Source organism: Phyllobates terribilis, unplaced genomic scaffold (assembly GCF_046119375.1).
Source record: "Phyllobates terribilis strain yellow unplaced genomic scaffold, ASM4611937v1 Scaffold_99__1_contigs__length_5935540, whole genome shotgun sequence".
NCBI classification, from domain to species: domain Eukaryota; kingdom Metazoa; phylum Chordata; class Amphibia; order Anura; family Dendrobatidae; genus Phyllobates; species Phyllobates terribilis.
In genome coordinates, this window is record NW_027362859.1 from 2,597,184 (window position 1) to 2,613,012 (window position 15,829).

Consider the following 15,829-nt stretch of genomic DNA (forward strand, 5'->3'; position numbering starts at 1 on the left):
GTACGAGGTGTACGGAGCTGAGCCGCGTGTGTACGAGGTGTACGGAGCAGAGCCGCGTGTGTACGAGGTGTACGGAGCGGAGCCGCGTGTGTACGAGGTGTACGGAGCTGAGCCGCGTGTGTACGAGGTGTACGGAGCGGAGGCGCACGTGTACGGAGTGGAGGCGCGCTTGTACGAGGTGTGCGGAGCGGAGGCGCGCATGTACGAGGTGTGCGGAGCCATGTGTTTGAGGTGTATGGAGCGGAGCCGTGTGTACGGAGCGGAGCCGCGTGTGTACGATGTGTGAGGAGCTGCCCACTTACTAAAGACTATGATACTTTTCCATCACTGTTACAAATATAACGCTTACGTTGGAGTAAGAGTACAGTGAGGATTGGAAGGAAAGCAATATTGAATTGTGTGGATAAAACAAAAGCTTGTTTAAGGTTTATTCAAAAGTGGTTACAAAATAAGGAAAAAAATAGTTGATAGCACAGAAAGAAGTATCAGGTTATAAGAGAGAAAACAACATTCATAAGTTCTTAAGTATACAGCATGAGATGGTCCGTGGTGGAGATTCTCAAGGTATGAGACAGCTGCCCATTCATGTCTGGCTCTCCTTATATACCATCTCGCCTCATAGACGTACATTGGAGATTATTTTTACAGTTTCATAACCCAATATGGCGGCTTTCAGGTATATTAGTAACTTCTACCATGTTAGAACAAAACTAGTAACTCATGGAATATGCCTTTTGGCTACGTGCACAATTACTTTATGTTGGTATATTTTAAACATATGGCTAGTGACCTTTAAGGATCATTAGTTATCTCCAAATAACCCATATTGACAAGAGCCCTATAGGTTTGACATACAGAACAGGTGTCTCTGCCAAGATCTTCAAAATAACCCCTCAGTCTCGCTCTAAAAATGTTTAAAACTGAATATGGTTCGAACCAGAGCTTCAAAGTTTCTTATTATGTATTTATTTTATCATTAGAGATTAATATTTTACAGTCCCCCCTGATTATGATTTAAGAAATATCATAATCAATCCTAAACTCATTCTCTCACCATTCGTATCACATTCATTCTTTATTCTGAAAACCTTGTATCAACTCCTGTATTGAACGTCATCTGAGTTCCCAAAAACTTCTAAATTAAAAATAAAGACCATCTTCCTTTTTCATTTCTGTCTTTATCTTTTAATATATTTTCTTAATTTTACACACAAAAATCTGATAAAAAATGCACAGCAAGATCAAAATAAATATGATTATGATTGGATTTGTTAATACGCTTCCTGCAGCCATTTTTGCTGAAGACTGTGACCAACTAGTTACTGATCTTCCTAGATTTTTCCACCAAGATGAGCCTGACATACTTGTCCATTCATGTTCAATATCATTTAAATGGCCTTGTTCATGTCGGAATACAATTTCAGCTTCTTTTAGTTGTTTTGTTAACAAATTTAACAAACCTTTGTCTTTATCTCATTTGTCCACATATCCCAAGGGAAATTATATACACTGCTCAAAAAAATAAAGGGAACACTCAAATAACACATCCTAGATCTGAATGAATGAAATATTCTCATTGAATACTTTGTTCTGTACAAAGTTGAAGGTGCTGACAACAAAATCACACAAAAATCATCAATGGAAATCAAATTTATTAACCAATGGAGGCCTGGATTTGGAGTCACCCCCAAAATTAAAGTAGTAAAACACACTACAGGCTGATCCAACTTTGATGTAACGACCGTAAAACAAGTCAAAATGAGGCTCAGTATTCTGTGTGGCCTCCACGTGCCTGTATGACCTCTCTACAACACGTGGGCATGCTCCTGATGAGGTTGCGGATGGTCTCCTGTGGGATCTCCTCCCAGATCTGGACTAAAGCATCCGCCAACTCCTGGACAGTCTGTGGTGCAACGTGACATTGGTGGATGGAGAGAGACATGATGTCCCAGATGTGCTCAATTGGATTCAGGTGTGGGGAACGGGCGGGCCAGTCCATAGCTTCAATGCCTTCATCTTGCAGGAACTGCTGAAACCCTCCAGCCACATGAGGTCTGGCATTGTCCTGCATTAGGAGGAAGCCAGGGCCAACCGCACCAGCATATGGTCTCACAAGGGGTCTGAGGATCTCATCTCGGTACCTAATGGCAGTCAGGCTACCTCTGGCGAGCACATGGAGGGCTGTAAGTCCTTCCAAAGAAATGCCATCCCACAGCATTACTGACCCACTGCCAAACCGGTCATGCTGAAGGATGTTGCAAGCAGCAGATCACTCTCTACAGCGTCTCCAGACTCTGTCACGTCTGTCACATGTGCTCAGTGTGAACCTGCTTTCATCTGTGAAGAGCACAGGGCGCCAGTTGATACTTTGCTAATCCTGGTGTTGTGTTCTGTGGCAAATGCCAAGCGTCCTGCACGGTGTTAGGCTGTGAGTGCAACACCCATCTGTGGACATCGGGCCCTCATACCACCCTCATGGAGTCGGTTTCTAACCGTTTTTGCAGACACATGCACATTTGTGGCCTGCTGGAGGTCATTTTGCAGGGTTCTGGCAGTGCTCCTCCTGTTCCTCCTTGCACAAAGGCGGAGGTAGCAGTCCTGCTGCTGGGTTGTTGCCCTCCTACGGCCCCTTCCACATCTCCTGGTGTACAGGCCTGTCTCCTGGTAGTGCCTCCAGCCTCTGGACACTAAGCTGACAGACAGAGCAAACCTTCTTGCCACAGCTCGCATTGATGTGCCATCCTGGATGAGCTGCACTACCTGAGCAACTTCTGTGGATTGTAGAGTCCGTCTCGTGCTATCACGAGTGTGAAAGCACAACCAACATTCAAAAATGACCAAAACATCAGCCAGAAAGCATTGGTACTGAGATGTGGTCTGTGGTCCCCACCTGCAGAACCACTCCTTTATTGAGGGTGTCTTGATAATTGCCCATAATTTTCATCTATTGTCTATTCCATTTGCACAACAGCATGTGAAATTGATTGTCAATCAGTGTTGCTTCCTAAGTGGACAGTTTGATTTCACAGAAGTTTGATTTACTTGGAGTTATATTCTGTTGTTTAAGTGTTCCCTTTATTTTTTTGAGCAGTGTATTTGTGACAAACTGAACTGTATAGGAAGGATTTTCAGATTTCTTGTCCCTATTGACGTAATATTAATACTTCCTTCTTGGAGATAGGTTTATATTGTACGGAGGGAAGTGTGAAAACTATGGTCAGATTTTCAGCATGTACACAAGATGAGAAGAATACAGAAACAACTTCTTTTTCTGACATAACTTGGAAACAAATTTTGTTTGAGCTTATTGGAGTCACCAAGTCATGTATCGTGTGCACATTCTCAACTCTGGCATGACATGAGGTATGATTATGGAAACACAAGTTATAAATGACTTTATCCTGTCCAGGTAGACACATTACCTTAGAAACAAAATGTAAGTATGAAGAAATGTCTAATTGTCCAGTGTTGGTACCATCAAATGCAAAATCTGTGTACTGTAATAGATAATGTGTATTACTAACAGGAATGCCCAGAACAGTAATAGGAACCATGGTTTCTTCTCTTCCCGATATTGGGATTAGTGTTCCTATACAAATGTTCTGTTCACATCCTAACCACTTATTTACCCACAAATCTGTGTGATTTAACGCAAAATTATATTCTGTAGGCAAATTTCACATTATTCCTAAAGGTGTAATTCTACTTTGCAATGCCTGTGCAATCATTTTCAGATTGGTGGAGTATTCAATCTGAATTTCTAGACATGCTCTGGCCACTTGGGATTCCTGTTCACTTTCTATTAGAGCTAAAGTAGCATCTTGTAGATGTGACACTGAAGATCCCAACACAGCAGCAGTGTTCAAAACCATCTTCTCAAGGAGTTGATGCAAACTTTTCAAATGTTTTACTCCTTTGCCTCCAATATACCCAATATTTTCTAAATCTGATTTAAGTGTATGTATGTCGGATGTCCATAGTGTTAATTAAACTTCCCACTGTTCCTAATCCCCCCAAAATACCTTCTAATATCCCCCTCTTACTTCTAACCTGTGTTGACGTTCTTCTCCCAAACCATTGTTCTATTCCCATCTCCATGTTGATGAGATGTGATTGACACTGGGGATATCTGGATGAGATTTTCCAACTACACATGTTAAAAGTCCAGACCATAGTCATCAACACTCCATCCCTTAATAGAGGTTTAGATTGGAATTGATTGATTTGGAAAGGAGTAGATGGTTGAAACCTTGTCTGTGTACATACATTATCTACTGCTGACCAAACATTTACATCTTTACATTGTTTGTAATTATTTTTACTTAAAACACAACATTGGTAAAGTCCCGAATCCTTAGGAGATGGATTATCTAGAGAAAAATCAAAATTCTTATGCAACCATCTCACATTCCCATATTGACTTCTATGTATAACATTTGTTGGACCATTTGAAAAACTTCCCAAAAATATTTTGTTTCTGGTCCATGTTAACAAAGACTCGGGAGGTAACTCTAACCTGGTGTTGCATTTCAATAAAAGAGACGACATATTTTCTTGACTATGTACTGCTTGTGGTGCAACCCTTACTTCTGGAGCGATAGTATTTGTTACTGTAAAAACTACAGATACTTGTACTGATTCTCTGGTTAGCTGGAAGTTCCATGTTTTTACCCAATCTTCATCTCCTTCTGTAATAGAAAGTAATGAAGGATAAAAAATTTCCCCAAAAGTTGTGTCTTTAACATAATCTCTGTTTCGGATGTTCTAACTTTCCCTTTTGCAAGCATATCATTAGGAATATCACCCGACCACACAGCTTTCTCTTCACCTCTTATCTCTATATTCCAGTATAACACATCTGTAGGATTACATTCCCATATGCCTGTCATGCCATGTGATACATAATGTATCTAATAATGTATCTAATCTCCTTGTAATTGTGTAAATTTAGACTTAGATCCTATGGCGGCATGTAATATTAAGTGTCGTGTATGAAGTGTAGCTCAATTCAGCATTTTACATCATAACCCATGCAAATGTTCCCAGTAATATCTACTGCATCGTCTGGCTTATCTTCATCTATTAGATTTTGTATACTTGATCCTCTTGGTTTCCGTGAATGTAAAGTTCCTTTGATATGTCCATTCACTTCACTAGTATTTGTTCCATGATATAAAATGTCTTCTGTGTAGATCAGAATTGAAATAGTACAAAGTAGCAGAAATGTGGTTCCCATCAGATAGTAGCTTTTCCTGGGAAACCTTTTCTTTTCTTGAAGGATTGGTGTTGAATCCCTTCCATCAAGGACATGGTATTCCGTATTCCAGCTCTTATTGGAATCCATTTCTTCCTAAAAGAAATGCAGTATCATTATTTTGCAATATACAATTTGCATTGATCAACGTGTACCCACAACTTTTGTTGTCTGCGGATATTTTTAACCATGTTGGATGCTGGTTGCACTAGGATCATAACTTGTCCCATGGTGTCGATTATTTCAAAGGGACCCTCCCAGTTACTTTCCCAAGGTCCACTCTTCCTGAAAGATTTAATCATGACTAGAGCCCCTTTTTTGAATTTGGATTCATATGGTGGCTCCATCCTCTGCATTCATGTGGAAGAAAGGTTTTCAAGTTTTCCTGCAACAATTGCAACCATTTGGACCTTGGAACAGCATCTTTTTGAGGTGTGGACAAAAATGGTTCATGTGGGAAAATTAATGGCATTTTCCTTCCTGTCAATAGTTCAAAAGGAGTAAATGGAGTTGTGGAGGAAGTTGTTCCTCTAACACTCAACAGTACAAAAGGCATCCACCCAAGTATTACCTTTGTCCAATAACATTTTGGCAATTCTGGATTTTATTGTCCTATTCATCCTTTCCACAATACCAGCAGACTGTGGATGGTAAGGCACATGAAACTATTGTACCCCTAGAATAGTACAAACTGCTCGCATGATTCTTCCTGTGAAGTGACTTCCTCGATCAGAGGTAATCTTTCTTGGGATCCCCCAAGTACAAAAGACACGATTAACTAATGCTCTAGCTATAGACAAAGCATCATCTTTCCTGACAGGTAAAATTTCAACCCATTTAGAAAAAACATCTACTACAACCAATGCATACCTGAGACCATTTTTACCTGATGGTAATGAACCAATATAGTCTATTTGTAACGTAGACCATGGACCATCTGCAGGTGCGGTTCGCAGTAGTGGCGATTTCTGTCCTTTTTGTCTTGGATTAATTTGGGCACAAATGAGGCATGATTGAACAATATTTCATACAGTCTCTTCCATCTTTTCCCAGAAAATCTCTCTGAGAATGCCTAACAATTTCTGTTGGCCCAAATGACCCAAGCTGTCATGATTATATCTCGTGAACTCATCCTGTAGATGTTTTGGTACAACAGGACGCAAGTCCCCATTTAGGTCATGACACAAAACCCGGGAAGCAACAAGACTTGTATCTTTTTCTTGTTCTTCCGCAAAAGAAGGGATATGCGTGTCTGTTCTTTGAACTGCTGAAACCTCGAGAGGTTCAGGCTCAAACACTTCTATCAGGGCTGCCTCTTTGGCTAACGTATCTGCAGTTGCATTTCCAACAGATCATCATCATCAGACTTTTTATGGGCATGAACTTTGACAATTGCAAAACCGTTAGGGGTTTTTGAAGCTATCTCAAAAATTGTTTTCAGTGTGTCACTATGTACAAGAGTCTTGTTAGAAGAATCTACAGCCTCTTTTTTCCAAAACTGACAGGTAATCTGTCAATGATCTCACAACATAGGAGCTATCACTGTAGATTACAATGGGACACTGATCGTCAGCCTCATTCAGCTGTAGCACCATTCTTACTGCTTCTAGCTCTACCCTCTGAGCTGAAAATGACTCAGTAACTTTTGTTTTACCACCTGTCTTCTTGTGGGATAAAAAATGGCATATCCTGTATAATAGTGCCCATCTGAATAGAATCTGGAACCATCTACAAAGACTGCTTCATCTCTTACCTCGGCCTACCGTCTGAAAAGTGATAGAATCGGATCCTGAAAAGAATGGAGACAATCATGAGTTTGCCCTTCATATTGCATCAACTGAGGAAGAACATATTTGGCCTTATAATCTACCTCAATTTGATTGGAAGACAATGACAGTAACCAATGGGCAAATCTCTGATGTGGGATACCTGGGATATTTTTCTCAAAGAGAAGCTTTAGTGTAGAATGAGGAGTTTGCAGAATAATTTGGTTGAAACCAACAATGTGTTCAGTTGCTTTGACTGCAAAGTAGACGCCTACCAAGTGTCTTGCACAAATGTCAAAACCTCTTTCTACAGATGAGAGAAGCTTAGAAAAATAGCCCAAAATTCTCCACTCTTCTCCCTGCAATTTTAACAGAACAGCAGACACCGCTGTCTCTGATGTGTGAACTTGCAAAGCAAATGGAGCTGAAGGATCTACTGTGGACAAAGCAGGTGCATTATGTAAATTCATTTTCAATTGTTCAAATGAGGTTTGTTGTTCAACATCCCAAGGACCAAAATAATCATTATTTTCACCTTTCAAAAGATCGTACAAAGGCCTGGCCTTATCAGCAAAATCCTCAATGAAATTCCTAGAATAGTTTACAAGACCCAAAAAATGTCACAATGCCTTGTGTGTGGTTGGGATTGGGAGAGAAGTGATTGCCTCTATTCTTTCCAGCAATGGCTGTCTTTTTCCTGGACTCAACAACACTCCCAGAAACCTGACCTCGGTCTGCATCAATTTGACCTTTTTAGTGTTAAATTTCAACCCTGCGTCATACAACAGTTCAAACAATTCTGTCAAAAGAGAAACACATGACTCCTTATTCTCAGTAGACAACAGAATATCATCCACATATAGCAGTATGCAATCAGGCCTAGAAAATCTGGATAATACCTTCACCAATGCCTGATGAAAAACACTAGGTGACAAATGTGCTCCTAGAGGTAACCTGCAAAACAGATATTGTTCATCCAAGAAAGTGAATGCAAACTTGTACTGACAACTCTTTTCAAGAGGTATACTGAAAAAAACATTACTGATGTCTAGTACAGAAAAATATTTTGCCTTTGCATTTAGCCTTGCCATCATGTCATGAGTATCTGCAACAATGGGAGCAACATTGGGAGTATGTTTATTAAACATCCCCAAATCCAATATCATTCGATATCTACCATCAGATTTCAATACACACCATAAAGGATTGCTACTTACAGAGTTAGCCTTAGGTATGACACCTTGAGCTAGCAATTCCTGTATGATCTTATACATAGAACCAATTGAATCTGGAGGCAATTTATACTGACGCTGTGGAGGAGGATCACGTCCTTCTACATTCACAACAAAATCCTTCTTTGTACCCACCTCATTCCTGAACTGAGCCCAAAGAGAAGGAAAACATTGTACAATTTCAGTCAGTCCCTCATCACCACCAGTTTCAGGCCACAAATGATCTGATGACACAACATCATTCAAGCAAATACTTCCAACATGGCTATATTCACTAGGGTCAATGACTACAGGTTTACGTCCATTAGAATCTTTCCAGATCACTTGATTCCCTAGATCAATTACCCATCCAAATTTCTGCATAAAATCTATGGCAAGTATATTTTCAGAATCACGACAATGCCAAATGTCAATTCCTGTTTTGAAAGAACAAAGTATTTCCAACATAACATTGGGAACGAGCTTTGCTTTTGTTTTTCCTTTTCAGCTGAATCCGATAATATTACAACTTGGAGATTCTGGTTTTACCATCAACTCAAGGATAGTAACACTTAATTGTGCCCCTGTATCAATAAAAAACACAGCACTTTGTTCTGCCAAAATCACATTGAGAAATGGTCTTCCACATTCATCCAATGTAACACTAGTCACAAATTCCAATGGATGGGGTGTGGGAGCGTTCTTTGCTAGTCAGAGAGATGGAGATGGGAGCAGACCAGTGTGTCTTTTAAAAGCACTGTCCCTGCAATTTGACTCCTTCACTGTCATTTCTCTGATCTGTCTGATTAATGGAGCATACTGTGACTGTGTTTGTGTATTGTCAGTGTGAGGGGATGTGGGAGAATGGAATGGAGGGGCGGAAGGTTTGTTGGATGATTTTGGAATAAGTCAGTTTCCCCTTCCAAGCTTACCTGTTCCCGATGTACCTGCCTCTGATTCTGCTCTCAAAAATTTTCTGCATTGACACTTTAAGTGTCCAGGTATACCACAAAAATAACAATTAATATTGCTCCTCTGTGTGATATTTTTACCTCTATGTTCAGTGTAATCTCTGTTCCTAGATGTTAATGTGGGTTTAGGTTTTGGTTGAGTTTTTTCTGATGTCAGTTATCTATCTTTTTCCTCATGAACTACAGCTATTTTTGCCTTGACCTGGTTCCGCTTCATGGATCTCCTAATTTTGTCGATAAAAGTTGTTGCCTCCTGCAATGATGTCTGAACACTAGCCAAATGCACTGAAACAGGATCTAGGTACTTGAATTTTGTTACATACAATTTGATCATCAATGTTGGTTCCTCATTAGACCCAACAGGCATCACCATTCTATAGGCCTGTTCAAATTTGACCAAAAAAGCAAACGGGTCATCATGGATACTCGCACTCAAATGATGCAAAATGTCAAGAGAGGGCATGTCTCCTGTGGTAAATAATAGCAATTGTCTAAGTCTGTCTTCTTTTGTAGTATGTATCAGTTCATTATCCTCATTTAATCTGTGTGTGGTCTGTAATCTTTTTGCCATATGTGAGGGTAACCATACTCTGAATGTCTTGTCTTTTTTGTTCATCATTAAGATTGAATTTATCTTTATTAGATTCAAAAATGTCGGCATTATCAAAATCATCCATCTTCTCATTGTACTTTGGAATGTCTTACAATTTTCATTAATGGATCGTGTATTTTAAGATTGATCCGTGCTGCTCTGTCATGTAATTTTTTCCTTTGTAATTCATTTCCCTGTAAAGCTTCTCCTGAAACATCTGGATTTTGTGTGTCTGGTACAAATGATGTGGAGGTATTATCTTCACTTTTACTATTGGATCTTGTATGAACAGAAACCTTTTTTATGTCTTGGTGTAATTTGGACAATAACTCTGTCCGAGTATCAATTTGATCCTCCAATTGTTCAATATGTTCTGCCAAAATCAAACAATTTGGACAATCAAAGTAATCCCCGTCAGCGTCTTGTGTCTCAGTATGACTGGTCTCTTGTGTGTCCACCTGTTTTTTCGAAGACTAAATTATTGTACACACGGACCATAAGCATCACATTTTGAAGTTTTCTCTAACTTTTTTACAGAGAGAAACCTTTTATCAATACTAAGATTCTCTGCTTCACATTGGCTATACAAATAGACCATAATTGTGCATCTGTATGACTATGAACAAACTTAAACTATATGTTACTTTTCTTAGAATAGTCAAGAATAAAATCCATTTCTCACCTAAGGAATGGCTTTTCCCCTCCTGGATTGATTCAACCGTCAATGGATGGTCCTTTGTGGCTTTTCTGAGTTCCGCAGACCTCCACGTGGTTGTATGCTTTGGAAACACACTCCTCACCGTCCTGTAGATTCCATTTGATCTTTGTGAATATGTGGAATTCTTGATACTTGGACAACAGGTTTTTGGTGTTTTTTTTTAGCAAAAACTCTCCTCCCCCCATAGAAGTGACCCCGCTCAGTCCACTTCTATGGGAGCAGTGGTGTAAGGTGTAACCCCGCTCAGTCCACTTCTATGGGAGCAGTGGTGTCATGTGTGACCCCGCTCCGTCCACTTCTATTTGAGCAGTGATGTCATGTGTGACCCCGCTCCCTCCACTTCTATGGGAGTAGTGGTGTCATGTGTGACCCCGCTCCATCCACTTCTATGGGAGCAGTGGTGTAATGTGTGATCCCTCTCCGTCCACTTCTATGGGAGCAGTGGTGTAATGTGTGACCCCTCTCCGTCCACTTCTATGGGAGCAGTGGTGTAATGTGTGACCCCGCTCCGTCCACTTCTATAGGAGCAGTGGTGTAAGGTGTGGCCCTGCTCCATACATTACAAACTGTGTATCTAATCCCATCCTGTATGATACACTCTGCTGAGTTCAATATCTAATCCCATAATGTGATATACTACACTTAGTCCTGTATCTAATAGCAGCATGTGTTACTCTAAGCGTATCTAATCGCGCATGTGATGCAGTCCACATATCTAACCCCAGTTTATGATACAACGAGCAGCACCATCTATCAGGATCAGCTCTGCCGGCCGTCCTCAGTGACACTGTACTTGTCAGTATCGCTGGCGGTCACCAACAAAATGTGCGATACTCCCCAGACCGGTGTATTTAATCTCGTCATCGTGTGCGCTATGCCCCGGACCGGGGTATCTAATTCCGTCATCGTGTGCGATACGCCCCGGACTGGTGTATCTAATTCCATCATGTGATACACTACACTGAGCCCTATATCTAGATATGTGTAGTGTATCATGTGCTGTGAATAATCCCAGTGTGTGTAACACTCCGCGTATTGTTATGGTAAATATTTATACTTTGCTTTGATTATTATTTTAGACAATTAAATCTATCTACCGTATTTTTCGGACTATAAGACGCACCAGAACATAAGAAGCACCCCATATTTTAGGGTGGAATATAGAAAAAAATATTTTTTATAAGATGGGGGTCCATCTTATAGTCTGAATAGGTATTGTATCTTACCTGGGGGGCAGTGGAGAGAGGGTCACAGGAGGCAGGGTCCCTCAGGAAGTCAACGGCTGCAGCAGAAGAGGTCAGATGCTGTGGTGCCGGGCCAGGGCCTGTGCCTGGCTGAGGCCCTTAGCCTGGCCGGTTCCTGTGCTGGGGCCTGTGGCTGAGGCCCCTGGCTGGGGCTGAGGCCTCTGGCTAGGGCTGATGCCTCTGGCTAGGGCTGAGGCCTCTATATGGGGCTGAGGCCTCTGGCTGGGGCTGAGGCCTCTGGCTGGGGCTGAGGCCTCTATATGGGGCTGAGGCCTCTATAAGGGGCTGAGTCCTCTGGCTGAGTCTGAGGCCGGGGTCTCGGGTTGGGGCCTGTACCGGATTGAGCCCGGGGCCCTGGACTGGGGCCTGTACCATGCTGAGACCGGGACCTCTAGGTTTTTCAAAGTAGCCACCTTTTGCTTTGATGACTGCTTTGCACACTCTTGGCATTCTCTTGATGAGATTCAAGAGGTAGTCACCGGAAATGGTTTTCACTTCACAGGTGTGCCCTGTCAGGTTTAATAAGTGTGATTTCTTGCCTTATAAATGGGGTTGGGACCATCAGTTGTGTTGTGCAGAAGTCTGGTGGATACACAGCTGATAGTCCTACTGAATAGACTGTTAGAATTTGTATTATGGCAAGAAAAAATCAGCTAAGTAAAGAAAAACGAGTGGCCATCATTACTTTAAGAAATGAAGGTCAGTCAGTCCGAAAAATTGGGAAAACTTAGAAAGTGTTCCCAAGTGCAGTTGCAAAAACCATCAAGTGCTACAAAGAAACTGGCTCACATGAGGACCGCACCAGGAAAGGAAGACCAAGAGTCACCTCTGCTTCTGAGGATAAGTTTATCCGAGTCACCAGCCTCAGAAATCGCAGGTTAACAGCAGCTCAGATTAGAGACCAGGTCAATGCCACACAGAGTTCTAGCAGTAGACACATCTCTTCAACAACTGTTAAGAGGAGACTTTGTGAAGCAGGCCTTCATGGTAAAATAGCTGCTAGGAAACCACTGCTAAGGACAGGCAACAAGCAGAAGAGACTTGTTTGGGTTAAAGAACACAAGGAATGGACATTAGACCAGTGGAAATCTGTGCTTTGGTCTGATGAGTCCAAATTTGAGATCTTTGGTTCCAACCACCGTGTCTTTGTGCGATGCAGAAAAGGTGAACGGATGGACTCTACATGCCTGGTTCCCACCGTGAAGCATGGAGGAGGAGGTATGATGGTGTAGGGGTGCTTTGCTGGTGACACTATTGGGGATTTATTCATAATTGAAGGCATACTGAACCAGCATGGCTACCACAGCATCTTGCAGTGGCATGCTATTCCATCCGGTTTGCGTTTAGTTGGACCATCATTTATTTTTCAACAGGACAATGACCCCAAACACACCTCCAGGCTGTGTAAGGGCTATTTGACCAAGAAAGAGAGTGATGGGGTGCTACTCCAGATGACCTGGCCTCCACAGTCACCAGACCTGAACCCAATCGAGATGGTTTGGGGTGGGCTGGACCGCAGAGTGAAGGCAAAAGGGCCAACAAGTGCTAAGCATCTCTGGGAACTCCTTCAAGATTGTTGAAAGACCATTTCCTGTGACTACCTCTTGAAGCTCATCAAGAGAATGCCAAGAGTGTGCAAAGCAGTCATCAAAGCAAAAGGTGGCTACTTTGAAGAACCTAGAATATAAGACATATTTTCAGTTGTTTCACACTTTTTTGTTAAGTATATAATTCCACATGTGTTAATTCATAGTTTTGATGCCTTCAGTGTGAATGTACAATTTTCATAGTCATGAAAATAACGAAAAATCTTTAAATGAGAAGGTGTGTCCAAACTTTTGGTCTGTACTGTAGATATATAGTAAATTAGTGCCTCCCAATTTAGTTTGGCTATATAATTTACCATGCAAATAGAGAGTGTGTCTGAAACTCTTAACACGTCAGGATGACAATCAAAATGTCAGATATTAAAAGTAAAACACCCCTGTAGTTTGTGTTCTAAACAGGCATAATTTAAAATAATATTAATATTCCTAATGGGATTTGAACCATAATACTGCAGTTTCAGAGGCTGATGCCTTACCATTGAGCTATCCAGTCAAGTGATAGTAACTGGCAGCTTTACTTGTCTTATGAGATTCACCATGAAAATACTCACGGTGACAAAAAGTCATTGTGATTCTGATTTGAAGAAAATCACACATCAGACTCACACATCAAAATCAAACATCATTTGAATTTGGCTTGCTTGCAGTCTGTGCATAAGTCCCAATGAGTTTTATTATTATTACAGTTGTAAAAGTCACTTGTCAAAGTCACTTGTCAGAATCACTTGTCAGACAGGGTATTTAGCCTCAAACTGACATCATTCTGAGGTTTGATTTTGATATCTGATCATGTCCTAAAATGGACACTGTACTACAGAGACCCCTGTACGGAAATATTAGGGCTCCAGCGACATCAAATCTATTATACAGAGAATAGCGCTATCTCCATAGCTCTGTACACAAGGACATAGAGACCAGACAAAGTACTCATATTCAGGCAGCTTCTATTTTACTCCAACCCTCTTTATAAGAACAAGATCAGAATCTCATTATACCGAGCAGAGAAGCTCCAGGGACAAAGACCCCGTCTGCTCCTAACACGCTGGGGGTCTCATTTGTGGCCCCAGCGTTTCTTGTACAATAAATCCCTTTCTCATCCAGTCCTGTAGTAATGACTTTGTTATCAGGTTTTGTAGGAGGGTTCGTCTGACTCCATCATATGTTATCAATATCTGTGCGAGAAACAAGAGATGTCCAAGTGTCTCGCCCAGGGGAAGATATGGGGGAAACTCGGTACCCAGGCCTTTACCTTCTGTGGGATGTCACGGCAGTCGGCTCCCGGGCCCGTACCCTGGGGTCACTCTTTAAAAGGGGGAAGTTATTTATAGGGGAATTGGTGGTTTTTGGAATTTAGAGTTCGGGACGCCACCTGTGGTTCCTGGTAACGGATACCAGCACTGCTTCAGACCGCCGGGGGTGATGGGATGGCAGCTGAGTTGTTTCTGCTCCCCACAGGCGTAGCGGGTCCCCCGGGACAGGGTTAATGGAAGGGATGCAGGTGAGAGGTGGCCCAGTCAGGTCAGGGGAGAATGATCGACACGCACACAGGGGTTTGCTTCAGTACCTTTACTGGTGTAGACAGCAGGTATGGTCCAGGGTACTTGGTAGGAAGGGTTCACTTCTGGACTCTCCCCAGTGAGTGGGTATAAGGCCTCCTGATCCGTTTCTTCCTCTCTCTGAAGCTTCTGACCCGCCTGGAACTGGGCCTAGCTTCTGTACTGTTCACTCTTTCACCTGTCTGCTTGGTGGTAAGAACTTTCCTCCACTATCCCTGGACGCTGGGGCCTTCGTGGTTCCTAGTTCTTTAGATTTTTGTAGCTTCAGGTTGACCAGGGGTCTGGAACCCTCCTGGCATACCGGTTGTTCCTACTGGGCGTAGAGGACCCTGTAGGCACGGACCCAGTGTCTGGCTTGTATTCTGGGGTGAGCCTCAGATGCTCCTCTGCCCCCTTATCACTTCTCTCTCCTTGCCTCCGGCCACACTCGAGGCCCCAGGCTTCAGCACGTGCTTTGGGCCTTCACTTGCCCTCAGCACAGCAGCTGACAGAAGCTGCTTCTTCACTGAGCACAATCTCTGCTCACTAACTAACTAACTAACTAACTCCACCCTCCAGTATATATCCCTAACAGGCTCCCTCTGGTGGTATGAGGTGGAAGGGTGGAGGTGTCTGTGTGTAATGAGGGCCTCTTGTGGAGAGGTCCATCCATGCCCCTTTTGGGTCCTGTGGTACCTGTGAATAGCAGGGTGCCACACAAGCGCAGTTTTTTTGAATGTCCAGTGTCAGTTCTTCTCCCGTCTAATAAAGAGCCGTGGTGTCTCCGCCCGAACCTGGGAGTATACAGCTGTATACAGCGTACACACACAACTCCATATATACACCGCTCTGTACACACACGGCTCCATACACACACGATCTGTACACACGCGGCTCTGCTCCGTACACCTCGTACACGCGCGGCTCTGCT